This window comes from Erpetoichthys calabaricus, chromosome 8, assembly GCF_900747795.2.
Source record: "Erpetoichthys calabaricus chromosome 8, fErpCal1.3, whole genome shotgun sequence".
NCBI classification, from domain to species: domain Eukaryota; kingdom Metazoa; phylum Chordata; class Cladistia; order Polypteriformes; family Polypteridae; genus Erpetoichthys; species Erpetoichthys calabaricus.
Window position 1 is genome coordinate 176,811,177 of NC_041401.2, and position 12,397 is coordinate 176,823,573.

The 12,397-nt window shown below is 35.3% G+C and overlaps 1 protein-coding gene across 4 annotated transcripts in view; it reads right to left on the reverse strand.

Moving 5' to 3' along the window:
• The window catches only part of rerea (arginine-glutamic acid dipeptide (RE) repeats a), a 365,998-nt gene that overhangs the window by 109,951 nt on the left and 243,650 nt on the right, over positions 1–12,397 (reverse strand). The window lies entirely within an intron of this gene.

A 12,397-nucleotide genomic window follows, 5' to 3' on the forward strand; every position in this document is an offset into this window, starting at 1 on the left:
TGCATGAGATTAGTGTAAAATGATTTTTAAGGGGGGATCTGAATCAGGTGATCAAGAAACATGAAATCGGCACTGGCCTTAAAGAAAAACTGATCGGAGCAACCCTACTGAATATAGAAAATCCCTCAGGCTACGCACATTTGTAGTGGGTATGTCAGTTATTACTGCTGAGAAAAAAAACTCGACACACTGCCAGAAGTGGTTCTGCCATTGACGGTTCATTAAATGTGGCTTCTGTGACCTACAAAAATACTACAAGTTTGCTCATATTTGTTCATATGCAGTACATATAAAGGACAACATTTAAGTGGATATCTAATACTGAGAAGGGATGAAGACAGCTCCATTAAGAATAACGTACATAACAATCAGTTTATTTGACTGTGTACAGCCATCTTATCATTATCTTGTTTGAAGGCATTTTGTTTTATGTATTAGGATTTACGATTATTCTAAACTTATTTCAGTCTCCTTTAAAATCTTGACCATTACCAGAGCATTATTTATAATGTACTTCAAGTTTTAATATAACAACAGAGGTTCACATTTCTAACATCCATTTCATCTACATCTGGGTCAACATCTTAAATTTCTAGTATGGCTAAGCTGGCCTGCCTTAACTCTTAAGTTTGATTTAAGGTCAGCCAAATATGCACTAATTTGGCAATATTTAGATTTTTTTTTTTAAATATACTTTATTAGGGGCCTCCACCCCCGCTCGCTCAGCTCACCAGTCCCCGTGGGGCAAGTGCTGGATGCCCACTATCTCAAGGCTGAGCCACTCGAATAGCATCGGGGTGCTCCTTTGTTAGAGAAAGAGATTGTATTTAAAGAGAGGTTATATAGAAGAGTATGTGGGGTGTGCGAGGAAGATGGTTTAGTCCTTAGATATTATAGATAGAAAATCAGTTACTTGTGTACTTTACTACAACTGTCTATTTTAAATACAAGTGAATAATAAAACGTAGTAAAAAGTAAAAGTAGAAGTAAAAAAAGTAAAACATAATAAAAATTAAATAAAAAATTAATAGTTTGTCAAAAACATTATGAATTACTTAATCCTCTGACTTACATTCTAAAAAACATTGCTTTTTTGCATTTCTGTTCACATATTGTTCAGGATATTTTTCTTTTTTTTTTCCCCCGGTTTACTGGACAATTCCTTGTTCTTGATTTTTATTATATGCAGCTCTTTTTTTTCATTTTCTTTTTTACAACGTTCATTATCAGCTCTTGCCGCCCTTTTTCTATTGCAATGTAAAATTCAATGTTCTTGAATAGATAACTTGCTTGCATTGAAGGGCGAGTTACCACTGAGAGCGTCATAGGATGGTATTAAGAGAGGATGCGCTCAGTACAAGTAATGACTGAGTGAGACGTGTGGTAGTGAGTGGTCAAGGCTGAGTAACATGGACACGATGGAAAACTTTTTTTTTTTTTTTTTTTTAATATAATAGAGAGATTAATCTCCAAGGGGAAACTGTCTTTTTGCTTGACCTTTGGGGGCCAGAACACTGAGTAAGTCGTCATACAATTGACCCTGGAGCAATTTTCAGGTTAAGGGCATTGCTCAAGGGGCCCAGTAGTGTAGGATCTCTTGTGACAGTAATGGGATTTGAACTAGCAACCTTCCAGATGCCAGCACAGATCCTTAGCCACAGAGCCACAACACTCCACTCCTAAAAACATTAACAAATACTTGAATAAACTAACATTTTAAAAGTATTAGAACTAACTAACACAGGACAAGACCACCATGGCGGACAGACGCAACATCAATCAGAAGTCATCAGCCCTGAATCTGAACTAGTCAAAGGCTACCTTCAACCCAGTTTAATAGACAAGAGTTGCTCTTATGCGGTTTAATGTGGGTTAGTGCCTGGACATATTTGTAAGTCCTTTACTGTAATAGAAGAAAATACCTGTGCTATGGTACAACTAAAGGCCATGTGACATTTGATGACTTTCCCAGTGATGTTCAGTCATAGCCTTTATTTTCAAACTCTTAGAGAGTTGGAGGCAGTAGGCACTATGGTTGCATAAAGTCATTTGCATAATGTGATATGCAGCACAACACACTCTGACTCCAAACTTAGTCTTAGTGGCAGGCTTGTGTGCATGACAGATGACAATACATGAATGTTCATACAGGACTTCAATGCATGTAACGCAGTGATGAGGGATAAGGAACACAGATGGTTTGGACATAAACAGAACAGAAGCAGGTCTGTCTAATATTTTACACACCACAACAAATTAAAAAAAAAAAAAAAAAGGGGGCAGAGATTGAAGCTGAACTCACTGTACCTGTTAACCCTTTGTACAACATTGGCTCAGTCAGACAGCACATCACTGGTTGTCAATAAAAGGGTGAGCATAGCTGTGCTGGAAGGTCAGCAGGAAGTTGCTAAATGTGACATACCCAGCTTTTCAGTTGTGTAACTTGACATGGTCCGGCAATAAGATCTACTAATGTAGTCAGCATACCCAATGACAAGAAGTTGCTTCATGTGACATGGGCTTAAGGCAAGTCTTTCACAGAACTGTACAAGATTATTCTACTTAGCCATAACACTAACATTTAGTCGTGATAAAAACAAACCAGTCTTTACTGCTCACTCTAAAGTGCCATGTAGGCCAGTTTTACTCTTCAAACTGCTTCTGACTTGAGTTTTGCCATCTGGTAATTAGCAAAGTAATCGTATTGTTAAGTCCAGTCAAGGACTCCATTGTTGAAGTTCACATCTTCTATAGCAGGGTAATCTGCAAAGCAGTAGACTGAAGCTGAATTAATTTACTGTATTTTTCAGTAAACACCTTACACTCAGTAATCACTCCATCGGAATGTAATGCATGAAAACTGCTTATAAGCAGAGATAAGATTTATTTGTACCTGCTGCCCTCAGTTGCTCCAGGTGACCAAAACGCTATTCATGGAAGTCATTAGGTATTCAGAGGTTTTGAGGTTTCTTAATTTAGATGTTTTAGAGGAAGAATAATTGCTTCTCTCTTAGATAGTGCTAGATTTAAAATAACTCCCTACTAGGGGAAAAAAATTACTGATAGTTAGACCAGAAGGGAAAGATAGGATATCCTATACCACATTGCTCATGTGTCAACTTACTTTACTCATCTTGAAGAAACATAACCCACCCTCCATCTACCAATGGGAAAACAATGTCTTATATTACGTAAAGCTAGAGAAAAAATTAATTTTCCACACTTTGTTTCAAAGCGTGAGGAACTACCAAATGAACTCTTTGTTCAAAAAGCTCTCTAAACTTGGTAGGTGTGGTGTGTTTTGAGTTTGACTTAATGCAACAATATTAACATTGATTTTAACATGGATTTTTGTAATGTTAAATTGATTCTACAAAACAGAATTTGAGCTGTTCTTCTGTAAAGGTTCAACTATCTTTAAAGATCTTGTAACTGTCCTGACAGTGTTTACAAAGTCATATGTTTCTACATACCTCTCACTCTTAGACCTTTGACTGGTGACACAGCTAATGCACAATCATCAAAGGCCCAAGTGTCCGTGTTCCTGGAATTCTTTTCTGTAGTGGACATAAATGTATTGTCTTTTAATATAAAAGACGCCTGGGTGTAGATAAGAACAAAAGTCTATTTAATTCTTTCTTACACAATATTTACTAAAGTGTCCATGTTTAAGACATCTGAAGCATAAAACTTTGGATTTCAAAATATCAATTCAATCTTCATTTAGTAGTTTTCTTATTTCAATGAGGGCATGGCTTTCAATGTACAAGATTTATTTAATGTACAAACAGTTGTTGATGTCTTTTTGATTGTGGTGTTTTGAGTCCCTTTTCAGTAATGACAGCAAAGCTACTAACTACTTCTCTGGTCATATTTAAGTTTGAGACTTTCCTTTGTCAATCTTTTCCATTCTTCTGATGAGTGTACAGATTTCATGCACATACAGGTGCTGGTCATAAAATTAGAATATCATGACAAAGTTGATTTACTTCAGTAATTCCATTCAAAAAGTGAAACTTGTATATTAGATTCATTCATTACACACAGACTGATGTATTTCAAATGTTTATTTCTTTTAATTTTGATGATTATAACTGACAACTAATGAAAGTCCCAAATTCAGTATCTCGGAAAATTAGAATATTGTGAAAAGGTTCAATATTGAAGACACCTGGTGCCACACTCTAATCAGCTAATGAAATCAAAACACCTGCAAAAGCCTTTAAATGGTCTCTCAGTCTAGTTCTGTAGGCTACACAATCATGGGAAAGACTGCTGACTTGACAGTTGTCCAAAAGACGACCATTGACACCTTGCACAAGGAGGGCAAGACACAAAAGGTCATTGCTAAAGAGGCTGGCTGTTCACAGAGCTCTGTGTCCAAGCACATTAATAGAGAGGTGAAGGGAAGGACAAGATGTGGTAGAAAAAAGTGTACAAGCAATAGGGATAACCGCACCCTGGAGAGGATTGTGAAACAAAACCCATTAAAAAATGTAGGGGAGATTCACAAAGAGTGGACTGCAGCTGGAGTCAGTGCTTCAAGAACCACCACGCACAGACGTATGCAAGACATGGGTTTCAGCTGTCACATTCCTTGTGTCAAGCCACTCTTGAACAAGAGACAGCGTCAGATGCGTCTCGCCTGGGCTAAAGACAAAAAGGACTGGACTGCTGCTGAGTGGTCCAAAGTTATGTTCTCTTATGAAAGTAAATTTTGCATTTCCTTTGGAAATCAAGGTCCCAGAGTCTGGAGGAAGAGAGGAGAGGCACAGAATCCACGTTGCTTGAGGTCCAGTGTAAAGTTTCCAAAGTCAGTGATGGTTTGGGATGCCATGTCATCTGCTGGTGTTGGTCCATTGTGTTTTCTGAGGTCCAAGGTCAACGCAGCCGTCTACCAGGAAGTTTTAGAGCACTTCATGCTTCCTGCTGCTGACGAACTTTATGGAGATGCAGATTTCATTTTCCAACAGAACCTGGCACCTGCACACAGTGCCAAAGCTACCAGTACCTGGTTTAAGGACCATGGTATCCCTGTTCTTGATTGGCCAGCAAACTCGCCTGACCTTAACCCCATAGAAAATCTATGGGGTATTGTGAAGAGGAAGATGCAATACGCCAGACCCAACAATTCAGAAGAGCTGAAGGCCACTATCAGAGCAACATGGGCTCTCATAACACCTGAGCAGTGCCACAGACTGATCGACTCCATGCCATGCCGCATTCCTGCAGTAATCCAGGCCAAAGGAGCCCCAACTAAATATTGAGTGCTGTACATGCTCATACTTTTCATGTTCATACCTTTCAGTTGGCCAACATTTCTAAAAATCCTTTTTTGCATTGGTCTTAATTGATATTCTAATTTTCCGAGATACTGAATTTGGGACTTTCATTAGTTGTCAGTTATAATCATCAACATTAAAAGAAATAAACATTTGAAATACATCAGTCTGTGTGTAATGAATGAATCTAATATACAAGTTTCACTTTTTGAATGGAATTACTGAAATAAATCAACTTTGTCATGATATTCTAATTTTATGACCAGCACCTGTATATACTATTTTAGCCTGTTGATCTAGGATGTTCTTCCATCTTCCTTTCCATTTTCAGTTTTATGACTACATTTCTCCAATCATCATGCAAATGGATGGGAAGCTTTGGAAAAACAGTAGATACTGTTCATACTGTTAATGCTTGTACTTTTCATCTGACACAGCATTCAAACAGCTAGCAAGAAAAGGCTTCTCTATCATATAGCCTGATGCAAGGCCAATTTAATATACTGTTCATATATGTGCTTGCTCTATGGAACTCATTTCCACAGTACTTGTGAAGTAGCCTTCTTGCATGCTTGTAGGTGTCTACAGCTTCTGAGAAGACCTTCTGATTGCCCTCTGGTAAACATTTCCAGGTAATATACCGTAACCTATCTAGATGACAGTCAAAGTTGTTCCACACTGCAACTACAAATATATTAATAAACAAGTTACGATATGTGTTCAAGGTTTAACATTCAGGTGTTTTCGCAGACTTGGTGAACCAATTTAAAAGTTGAAGCATTTCAGTTTTTTTTAGTTATTTCATTGGTGTCACATTTTTGTTTATTAAATAGTTTTGTAACAGTGAGTCACATACAAAAATAAAATTGGTAACAGAAAACAGTTGCACATGCTAGTAAACTACATTAAATCCATTCTTCTTAACGGCACTTTACAATGTCATTTAGTTAAAAACAGAGCTGAAATAGGCTTGTGGTGTCTAAATAGCTTTCACAAATGTAAGAGTCCAATTCAAATGATGCACAAATGGCATTGATTGATGTCCTTTTGTTAGTTGTTAAGGGTCTATGACTAATTATAGATAAAATGTGTAAACATTTTTTTTTTTTTTAAACATATCAGCTAGAGATTTAAAATCTCTGCTGCAGTCTCAAGGAAAATTGTTGGCTACTTTAAAACATGATGGAGAGCTGGTCTGAAGCTTTGCTGATAAACTATAGTTAGTGTCAGAAAATATTTAGTCATTATAATTTGTAAATAATGCAGCCATGAGGTTGTTTTTAGTGTAACATGGATACTGATTGCATATTTGTTCACTCTGTGCTTTCAGAATGGTGCTTACATAATTCCTACTTTCCATAATTTGTACTTCTAGGGTTAACGTACCTAAAGAAGCAGGAAAGACAAGCTGGTTTATCAGAGAGGTGCATTTCCCGGCATTTGACTAACTTGTATAAGGAATTTTTCGCAGTGAAGTGCGAATGTCAGACAAATAAAAAGAGCAAAATATACAAGTTGGCAGTGTGTTGCATAGAAAGTTTCTCAGTTTTAAGTAAGATAAGTTTGAAATGCTTTTCAATGGGAGGTTCTTAAATTTGACAGCATAGTACAGTTTGTTCTAATTAAGATATTTTAATGATAACTGAACCTCCCCCTGACAAATTTCCTTGAAGAATTAAATTTGAGAAATTTCAATAAAATCGGTTCACTGGCAGCCAAGCTGTTTCATGTGGACAAGCAGATGTGATAATGACATTAGATGCTTATCACATTATATGTGAAGGCACTTAAAATGAATAGGCTATCTGGTCACCTTTAAATATTGGCACACTTATTCGTGGCAAGTGCAACTTATATGCTTGTTCTTTATATATTGCTTCAGTAAGTGCATCCTGATTCTGCAATGCCTTACAAGTTTATTTTTATTACTGTGCAAAGTAGTGCTACTGCCTGAGTCACCTGGACCTGCTGGAGTGATTTCTTTCTTCTGAAGCATGTTTTTAGAGCATTACAATTATTCAAGTCACTCTGCATTATTGCGTCTTTGACAGCTTCAAATCTTGCATTGGATTCTGCAGATTGCTATCTCTGAAGCTAACTGCTGTTTTTGTTTTGGCTTTTAGCTATGACTTGTCAAACTGTTTTTTGACTTTCAGATGTATCTCTTCTAATTCAAGAAAAATGCCTCTTTTTCAAAGCTGCAGCACGAGCAACAAGTACTGCATTCTCTGCCTCCTCTATTGGAAGTGTAGTAAATGTGATGATTGATGACATAAGTTTACTTTGTTTTTACAGAAACTTGAGAAGCACTATCAGCAGAAGTAATATTGTCATCAATTATGAACGTACTAAAGTTATTTGCAAGCTGATCATTTACCATACTAGAAGGCATTTTAAAACCTTTACTTTGGCATACTAAAAAGTGCTGATGTGTTTGCCAAACATAACCTTTTGAATCTAACATCAGTGTGTTCAGAATCTTCAATGTAGCATTAAAAAATGTGTGTAGCTTCTTTCACACTTCCTCTTTCATTAATAAAAAATAATAACTCTTTATTTAGCTCAGTATATTCTAATCACACTGGCAGCAAAGTCAATTTCAATTACTTAAACCTAATTCATTTATTTTTCTTCAAGTTTTCTATGTCTACCCTTAAAGTGGAAATCTGATTTTTTTTTTTATTTGCTTTTTTACTTTCTCGTATACAAAGTATAGGGACAGTTCTGTAATCATCCAAAAATTTGACCGAGATTTTGATGAATCTTTACGTTTTAGACCTCCCTAACTTTCTTGTATACGAAGTATAGGGAAGGTATTGGAATCCTCCAAAAATTCAAATCCAAAATTTAATGAATCTCGACATTTTAGACCTCCCTGAGTCCGAAAACACCATTTTTGGAATTGTGTGTGTGTGTGTGTGTGTGTGTGTGTATAAACATGATAATCTGAGTACACTTTCACTTAGGTCAACCAAATTTTGCATACAAGTACAAAACGTAGATTTCTATCAACTTTTGGGATATTTCTGCTAACCAGTAATGGTACTTTACCTTTTATTCATGCAGCTGCAGAGTCTGATTTATTCATCTTTACTTTTATAATAATTGTTTGTATTATTAATTTGATCTGTTGTTAATGGGTCTTTAACGTACATAATATAAAAATATAATCATTGTCTTATGGTTTACTCCTCAAATATCCATCCACATATCTGAGTGTACGAGAAAGTCTAGGGGAGACCACTCACAATTTTTTTCATATAGCTTCTTGAAGTAGTACTACCCTATTTACACCATCACTTGGTGATAACTCAAAACGTGCACAAATCAAATAGACATGACAAAGTCACAACTCTTTATTTTATTCAGACATGCAAAGCATCGAATAGCATGTGCCAAGGCAATCAAACATTCTACAGGACCTCTTGCATTCTTCATTATTCCTTTCCCTTATTAATTTCTTTCATTGCAAGTTAACCTCTCAGTTAAACAGGAAGTTTCAAATTTAAAATGCAGCTGTGTTTTTTTTGTCTTTGTTCACAAAGTCAAGCAGCTACAGAGCTGACAAGGTAGGAATCACCATAAGTCAAACATAGAAAAAAAAAAAAAACAACCCCAAAATAAACAATTAAAACAACAAATCACAGAACTTCAGGAAAACGTTATAACACACACACAAAATAAAAAAGGAAAAAATGTTTCTTATTGGTGTTGTTAGTTACTTAAAATGCCTCTTGATACAAGTGCCACGCAAACAGAGTGTGATACAAGGCAAAGTGAGCAACAAGACATTGTTCCAGGATTATGGCATTTGGACTTTAACAAGAATAAAATACACTTGTGGTATTTTAGTGTTACCATATTAGGCACCATAAAGGAAAGAAAACTAAACAAGAAAGAGTAGCCACATGTTCAATATTTCCCTGGAGAGTCTCATATATCAGTCAATTTTTGATGTTCCAAATTTTTCTACATAAATCTTTATCATCTGGTATTTTAACACAAAATTAGAAAATATAAACAAATTTAATTGTACAAATGAATTATTGTAAACATCTCAAAATAGCCTTCCCCATCCCATATTGTTTCTTGGAGGTTCTCAGTTCAAACCAAATAATTACTGTGACAGAACAATTTAGAGGTAACCATAGATAAATTACTTTGGTTTGCAGTGCACATTGAAAGATAAAAGCATTTGTTTTAAAATGTCATTAAAGGACTGCTGAAATGGTTGAGTAAACAAGCAGAATGTTCCAGGGGAATGGTTCAAGAAAATGGCTGATGTAATGTTCTTCCACGGACCTAGTAAGACTTGCTAGTTGACACATGGAGAGTTTTCATAACAGAACAAGGATTGAATCTCAAGAGATATTAAGCCTTTTATTTTAGGTTGTTTGTGCTGTATGCTAAAGCATCTCACGTCTTTTAACCAATCAGAGTACGATATGTAAGTAATAATTCAGCACTGTTATGCAGATTCATTTTGTTATAAAAATAGACCTCTGCCATTATTTCTCTAACCATTCTGATCATGCTATAACAGGCTGCTGTGATGGATGCTCCCTCTTCAGCATGGAGCTGCAAGGGTAAATAAAGGACACAGACGAACAAAGTTTGTCCAGCCTGATTACTGGCTTAAAGAGATTTTTTCAAACTTGTCCTGGTACAGGAGAAGCTTTGTTCTTTAATTAATGTTTGATTTCTACCACATTATCAAATCATTTTATGCTGCTTCAGCATAGAACCAAACTCAGTCCTGTCTGCTATATTAAAATTAAATCCCAACACTGCAAACACTTTGAGACCTATGGGACACAACCAAATAACTTGGAGACAGACAGAAGAGGGCTAAAAGACCTAGCCATGACAAAGCAGTAATGGACATGAAAAATGGAACAGCTTTTGTCAAAGGAGATTTTGGGAAAGAATGTGATTTAGAGGTTGCTGAGGCTAAGTCTCTGTATTCTCCTAAATCTAATATGTTCAAACAAACTCATTTACTGTGAAAATATGGTAACTCACCAAAGGGATATATGTCACAGTACATAACAGCAGGAAAAGCATAACACTTTCATGACTGTGTAAGTTGGATACAGACTGCAAGACTTTCTAGTGACTTTTACTTTTCAGCTGAATTAACAGTTGATTATTCAAGGTGCTTGAATGTTTTACTAAATAAAATAAGTTTACTACTAACACATAATCAATTAAATATCTGACAGTTTATTAAAGCTTTAACATAAATTCATAGTTCTGAACAGTGGTTGTCAAATTCAGTCATGGGGGCCCACCAAGGCAGTGGTTTTTGTTTTGTTTTTTTTGTTCCAGGCAGTTTTCACAATCAGTGAATCATTTTACCTCTTAAGTGATGCCATTCTTTAATTAGGACTTTTTTCTCATCTTATTTTGCATTCAGTAAAGCACAGTAGTATGAGATTTACATTTATAAGAAATTTTAAAATATTAGTATTTTTGACATAGCTTCAAATGCTTAACTTTTGGTTGTATTTTCTTATTAACTCACATTATTTTTCCTATGGAGGAAAAGTAGCTCCCTATATTTTATCGCGATTATGACGATTAATGACAAATATAGTAAATAACAGGGCAAAATGAAACTGAATGCCAAAAGGCTACAATTATTTTGGTGTCATACCCATTAGAGTGCTGTAGCAAATAATAGCCGAAATAACCATTAAACATCAGGAACAGCCGAAGAACCTTAAAATCCGAAAAACACTACATAAACACCCAAAAAATAATACAAATCATGATGATGATTAACATCTTAAAAATTAAGATTAAAAAAATAAAATAAAAACTCTACATTACCCCACTGTAAATATACAAGTGTTTGTTACATTCCAATAAAAACAAGTAAACTCAGTTATGTAATGTTTGGATTGACACCAAAATGGATAAACTTGGAAAAAGTAGTTTATTAAATTAAGGTTGGAGTCCATTTAAAAGCAAAAGGTGGTTGGGAGAAAAATGGGACACCATGACTGAATTTATAAACACTAATCTAAAACACATGATCAGACATCCCCTTCCCAACAAAACAAGTGGGTGCGAGATTAGCGGCAAACTATAAAGTTAATTACACAAGAAAATTGTAATATATAGAAGAAGCAGCTTACAACTACTATTAAGGATAGAGAAAAACTAATTATCTAATAAAAACACAAGTCATTGATGGCCAATCCAGGCAGATAGTAGGAAGACAGACAGCCTGAGAAGTCCCAAGATGTTTTGTTAAAAGTGTCGTTAAGAAGCACTTTTGTCACATTCATTCATGAGCTGCACCTTTCACATATACCCATCAAGCAACACCACATGAATCAGAAGCATATCATACAATGCAGGCCTCTGCATTTGTCCCTGTACAAACAAATCAACATTTGACCTTGTAAACTATAAATCTAGCCCAAGCTAGGACAAAGGATCATGGATAAAAAGGAAGAAAAAGAAACAGAAAATTTATAGAAAAATTTTTTACCATCAGTGAAAAAACCTGAAGAAGATATGAGAGTTTAATGGTTATTTAATTAGGCAAACCTTGCATTAATCCTTGCTAGTTACACGTATATAAACAAGAATGTAAATAAATATAGGTCTTTAATATGAAATATCTGAATTCTCAGATGACCCTTCTAAAAATTTTATATTTAAAAACAGCCTTGTCTTTTAAAATGAGTTTAGCTCAATTGTGTCCTGCAAGTCTGTGTGAAAAACAATGTCTCCTTCTCTGCAAAATGCTATTTATTTAGTTTATTTTTCTTAACAATATTTAGTATAATGGTACACTGAGATGTAAACAGAGCAAATTTCAAGCTCCTTGTTTCTTATCCAGGGATTATCATCAATCAGTTACTGCATATTTTACTTTTTAAAGGTAATGCCTTTAGTTAAAATGGTTAAGAGAGAAATGGTACAAAAACCAGAAGCCACAGTAGTTTTCCCAAGATCAAGATTAGAATTATGATCAAAAAACACAAAATGTCACAACTGTACTTACATCTACCTGGGTCTCATCAGAATAACAAATCTTAATTATGCTAAGTTACATTATTGGAAAACCACATCACAAAGCTTACATTTTGATTTGACACTAA